Source organism: Arachis hypogaea, chromosome 16 (assembly GCF_003086295.3).
Source record: "Arachis hypogaea cultivar Tifrunner chromosome 16, arahy.Tifrunner.gnm2.J5K5, whole genome shotgun sequence".
NCBI classification, from domain to species: domain Eukaryota; kingdom Viridiplantae; phylum Streptophyta; class Magnoliopsida; order Fabales; family Fabaceae; genus Arachis; species Arachis hypogaea.
Genome location: NC_092051.1, coordinates 107,620,511 through 107,626,771, shown reverse-complemented (window position 1 = coordinate 107,626,771; position 6,261 = coordinate 107,620,511). Strand labels below are relative to the sequence as shown.

The following is a 6,261-nucleotide window of genomic DNA, read 5'->3' as shown; positions in this document are numbered from 1 at the left end:
AGATCTTCTGGGTTGGTTGGTTTCTTTGTTGTTTATGACTGGCTGGTCGTGCCAATGTCCTCTTCCGTCCTATGATGTTGAGGTGTTCTTGTCCACTCTATTTTTCTGTGCAGCCTATTACTAATGGGCTCGTCGTCATCGTCATCCTCGTCAGATGCAACTGAAGGTGCATCTATGTGCACTGAGTCACTGCTAACTCCCCCTCTTATCAGATCATTGAATTTGCAACACCAAAATAGTCATACACAACAACCTCGAAGTGATTTTAAATCACACAACCAATGCAAGATAGATTAATACAACATGTCATCAAGCAATTTAAAAACATGGCATCACCAGTAACTTTTTTAAATGTAAGTTATACTGTTCTCATGTTTTAACTTTGAAACATGCAACTTATAGATTCTTCAAATTGTAACGTCTACTCACTTTTGGTTTCTCTGTTGTTTTTGTCTAGTTGGTCATGCTGGTGTCCCCTTTTGTCCTATGAAGTAGAGGTGTTCTTGTCCGATCAATTTTTCTGCGCAGTCTTTTGGCAATGGGCTCATCGTCATCGTCATCCTCGTCGGATGCAACTAAAGGTGCATCTGTACGCACTGAGCCGTTGCTAACTTCCCGTCTCTTATCAGATCCCTGAATTCAAATCACCAAAATAATCATACACAACAACCACACAGTGTTTTTAAATCACATAACCATTACAAGGTAAATTAATACAACATGTCATCAAGCAATTTAAAAACATGGCATCACCAGTAAGTTTTAAAAATGTTGTACTGTTCTCCTATTTTAACTTTGAAACATGCAACTTAAATTTTCTTTAAAAGGTAACGTCCACTCACTTTTTTAGACCCTATAGGTCTTTTTGTCCGGTGTGAGCCTTCTCTTTCAAGACGTGGGTTTGTTGTGACCTTACTTGTGCATGCTTTGACGACCCCCTCAACGTTCCCACCGGTGTCGACGCAATCCTGTTCGGGAACAGCAATTAGTCAGAAGGCACATACAACATAAGACACATCCAGGGAGGACACATCAATGTACATACAACCATAAATGTTAGGTCCATGGAAGGGCATGTGCAATTAATTACAAGAGAAATCGACAGCCTCATTATAAATATCTCCAGAAACACACACAAAAAATAGCAACGTAAAAAAAGCAACTAAGTTCTTTATGCTACAGGAATCTTTTAGCATCACTTCAGTGAATACCTCTGGTTGAACTGATGCCATAACACTGAGCTCCGTGGCTATCCATGCAGAAAGCCATGGCTCCGATTCTTGACACTACTCTAGTTCACCATGCTTTAGTTTCTGGAAGTACAATACTTGGAGAAATCACAGACACAAATTAAGTATTGGGATGCAAAAGTTGAGTCAGATTAACTGGCATTTTGTATTAAAAAATTACCAGCAAAGCAAACATGCAACCCTTATAGGATTTGTTGTTTTTACGTTGATACTTCTTGATCACCTATTCTAACCAGTTGAAAATATTAAAGGGCCAACAGAATCTCCTCGGATAAGAAATATCGAGTATTGTATCGATGTGCCATGGCGAGATGACGTGTTGCACTATCGGACACAAGAACATCTCCAACACGAGTAGGATGAAATGCCTCCTAAACTCCATCATGTCGTCTACTGTATCTATAGTACAGTTGTTGATAAAATACCTAAGTTGTATGGTTTTCATACGGAGAAATTTTGTTTTGATTGCAACATGAGCAGCAGTCCCTCAGTTGAACATTGGGTAGTCATCCACTGTACAACATGCAGGTTTATTAGTTAGTATAAAATGAGCGGCTTGATATGGATAAAAAAGGAAAAACCATGGAATCCGAAAGCATTTTAGCCGATTGAATGCTGCTTAATACAGAAAGTTATACTTGATGCCAGGGCATTTTGGCCAGTTTCACTGACCTTTTCTTTACTGATTTTAGGGTAATTTCATGCATTTCCTTAGAAAATAAGCTAGTTTTGGGTAGATATTCACTTACATCTTGATTCAAGCATACATTGTGCACTTTACATGATTTCACGAGGATTTTGCATGAATTTAATAACAAATTGGATGTTGTATTTCCCATGACTTGGACTAGAACTTTGATAAACTCTATTGCTTGATTTCAGGACAAAGGAAGCAAGGAAGAACCACGTTAGCAGCCACGTTAATCTAATTAACGTAACTCCTAACATGGAATGGGAGTAACTTGCAAAGTTAATGAGAAAAGTAATCGCCAATAACGCTCTCGAAGCCATCATTGCCCACGTTAAGAGTCACATTAACTAAGTTAACGTGAACTCTAACGTGGAGGAAAGGAAATGGAGCCAACGTTAGTGACACTTACCTTTGTCACTAACGTTGGACCAAGCTCATAAGTGGCCACGTTAAGAGCCACGTTAACTTAGTTAACGTGGCCTCTAACGTTAAGAAGTAAAGGGGAAGCCAACGTTAGTGACATTCAACTTTGTCACTAACGTTGGCCAAGTCACAATAAGCCACGTTAAAGTTAACGTGGAAGCTAACGTGAAGAAAGTAGGTGATCGATAACGTTAGTGACACCAAATATTGCCACTAACGTTGGGATTAACCCACACAAGCCCCAATAAGTCACGTTAACTTTCACGTTAACCTAGTTAACGTGGAAGCTAACGTGAAGAAGGAAGGTGATCGCCAACGTTAGTGACACCTAACATTGTCACTAATGTTGGAAGGAGCCCACACAAGCCACAATGAGCCAAGTTAACTCCCACGTTAACTTAGTTAACGTGGAAGCTAACGTGAGGAGGAGAGATGATGAGCCAACGTTAGTGACATTCACCTTTGTCACTAACGTTGGAGATGGCTAGCACAGCCACGTTAAAGTTACGTTAACCTAGTTAACGTGGACTCTAACGTGGGAGCTAGGGGCACATTGGAACGTTAGTGACAAAGGTAAGTGTCACTAACGTTCTCGAAGGTTGGCAAGAACGTGGACTCTAACGTAGGGAAGGAGGAGGCTTCTCAACGTTATTGGGAAAGATAAGTCCCAATAACGTGTGCGAAGGACAAAGAGGCAACGTTAGTGGCAACGTTTGTGCCACTAACGTTGAGGTTAACGTGGCTCTTACTTGGGTGAGGAACGTTAGTGAAAAAGGTGATTGTCACTAACGTTCTCGAACCCATATTTTCACTGAACGTTAACACCACTAACGTCCTGAGCTAAAGTCTCTGCCCACTTCACACTTTCTCTCTGCAAGTAAAGCCAAGCCCAATGAAGAAGATAACTGCTTCAAACTCAAGATCCAAAGGCCCATACCCAAGACTTGAAGAGCCAACTAGAAGATCAGAAGAGTAGTATATATAGGAGTAGCTTTGAATTATTTTGGGAGTTGGAAATTATAGGGAGCCTCTTGGCATAGAACTACTCTATGTATTTTACTTTCTCTGCACTTCTAGTTTCATCATGTATTCTCCATCTTTGTTTTCATTTTCCAGAGCTATGAACAACTAAACCCCTTTCATTGGGTTAGGGAGCTCTGTTGAAATTTGATGGATCAATACTAGTTTTCATTATTCTTCTTCTATCTTTTCTCTTGATTTTACTTGAAAGCTTTCGATCTTCATCCAATTGGGTAGTTATCTTGGAAAAGAAGCTATTCAAACTTGGATCTCTTCTGAACCTTGAAAGAGGAATGAAGAGATCATGCTAGAAATGCTTTCTCATGCTGGACCAAATTGGGTTTGGATAGATATGTGACTATAATCCTCTCAACACTTGATTTGGGAAATGCATGTGGTATAATCAGTGACCATACTTCATCTCTTCTCATGAGCAATTGACCAAGGAATTGGCTATTGATCAAGATTTGAGAGATTAAATTACAAGGAATTGTAATTCGATCACTTAAGATTGCCATGGAGATCAATGAGTGCATTGATTGAGGAAGAGATGAAAATGAAATTGATCCGGAGAATGCAACATCTCCTGAGCCCAATGTACTCCCCATTTCTGATCTTATCCATTCTCTTTAATTTCTGTCATTTACTTTTATGAGCAATTACCCCATTCCCATTTAAGATTCTGCAATTTACTTTCCGTCATCTACATTCAGCTCTTTATTTCTAGCATTTACTTTTCTGTTATTTACTTTCCCGCCATTTAATTTTCTGCAATTCTCAACTCAAATTCTGATTTGCTCAACTAGAACATTCCTCTAATTAAAGTTGCTTGATCAATCAATCACTGTGGGATTCGACCTCATTCTATTGTGAGTGTTTACTTGACGACAAATTTGGTACACTTGCCGAAGGAAATTTGTTATGAGACAAGTTTTCTGCGCATCAAGTTTATGGCGCCGTTGCTGGGGATTGATTGTGCATCAACAATAATCAAATTGGAAGATAACTAGATTGAGCATTTTTGTTTTGTTTGATTTAATTTTCTGTTTGAGTAATTTACTTTCAGTTTTAGTTAATTTCTTCCCTTCCCCCTACTTTCTCGTTTCTTTTTGTTATTTACAATTCAGTTCACTAACCCACTAACTGTTTGATATATTGCATCACTCACATTAACAGTAATTCTAACAGAATACTTTCTGCATTTACTTTCCTTGCTTGTGCTTTGTTGGTTGTATGACAGAGAGAAGAAGCGGGGCTTCAACTTCCTTTGATTCTGAACTTGAGAGGACCTTCCTTAGATTAAGGAGGGAAGCAAGAGGAAAGAGAGTAGTTGGTGCTGAGGAAGAGGAGGAATACTTTGAACCAAACATGGATGAAAACATGGAAAACCATCATGAAGAAGAGACTCACAACCATGGCGGAAGAGGTTGAGCAAATCATGCTGGGGAGGATAGAAGAGTTTTAGGCTCTTACATCAATCCAAATCCAGGAAACTGTGGAAGTAGCATTCAAAAGCCAACCATCCACGCCAACAATTTTGAACTAAAGCCACAGCTCATCACCCTTGTTCAGAACAACTGTTCGTTCGGAGGAGGTGTCCAAGAAGACCCCAATCAACATCTAACCACCTTCCTGAGAATATGTGACATAGTGAAGTCTAATGGTGTTCATCCTGACGCCTATAGACTGCTCTTATTTCCATTCTCACTCAAGGATAAGGCAGCCAAGTGGCTGGAGTCTTTCCCGAAGGAGAGCTTGACAACCTGGGAAGATGTGGTGAACAAATTCTTAGCAAAATTTTACCCTCAATGAATCAATAGGCTGAGAGCTGAGGTCCAAACTTTCAGGCAACAAGATGGTGAGACTCTTTATGAAGCATGGGAGAGGTTTAAAGACCTAACAAGGAGGTGTCCACCTGACATGTTCAACGAATGGGTGCAGCTGCACATTTTCTATGAAGGCCTATCATATGAATCAAAGAAGGCTGTAGACCATTCATCAGGAGGATCTTTGAACAAGAAGAAGACTATTGAGGAAGCCATAGATGTCATTGAAACAGTAGCAGAGAATGACTATTTCTATGCTTCTGAAAGAGGCAACACTAGAGGAGTAATGGAGCTAAACAATGTAGATGCTCTGCTGGCCCAAAACAAGCTCATTACCCAGCAGCTGGCTGACCTTACCAAGAAGATGGAGAGGAACCAAGTAGCAGCAATCACTACTTCATCAACAACCCAAGAAGGAATGAATGAAGAAGCAGAGGGTAGTCAGGAGTAAGCCAACTACATTAGGAATTCACCTAGGCAAAACCATGATCCATGCTCTAAGACCTATAACCCTGGATGGAGGAATCACCCAAACTTTGGGTGGAGAAATCAACAAGACCAAGGCCTAGATCAAAGACGTTCAAATCCCAACAACAATACAGCCCACCAACATTTCACATCTAGACCATATCAGCACCCACATAACCAACCCTCTCAAAACCTTTACCAAGGCCAAAATAACCCTCCTCATCCTTCCATCTCTAATCCCAATCTACCATCATTTGATGACAGACTCTCAAGGATTGAGAATCTACTTGAAGGCATAGGCAAAGAGTTTCAAGAGAGTAAAGCGTTCCGAGAAGAAGTGATGTCCAATATACAGAACCAGGATGCTGCCATCAAGAAACTTGAGACACAAATTGGCTACTTATTCAAGCAAATCCCCAACCACAACCTTCGCAGTAATACTAACTCAACCAAAAGGGAGGAGTGTCAGGCTATCACCCTTCGGAGTGGGAAGGAACTGAAGGAAATCCCCCAGAAACCACAAGAAGAGGACTCAAATAAAGAGGAAGAAGAGCAGGACGAAGCTCGAGTTCCCACTTTGATT

The 6,261-nt window shown here is 40.3% G+C and overlaps 1 non-coding gene across 1 annotated transcript; it reads right to left on the bottom strand.

Moving 5' to 3' along the window:
* Positions 1 to 5,202: 5,202 nt before the first annotated feature.
* On the bottom strand, positions 5,203 to 5,306 carry LOC112761839 (small nucleolar RNA R71). Its single transcript, XR_003182212.1, has one exon. It is a non-coding gene; the product is annotated as a small nucleolar RNA R71 (small nucleolar RNA).
* Between the last annotated feature and the right edge of the window lie 955 nt (positions 5,307 to 6,261).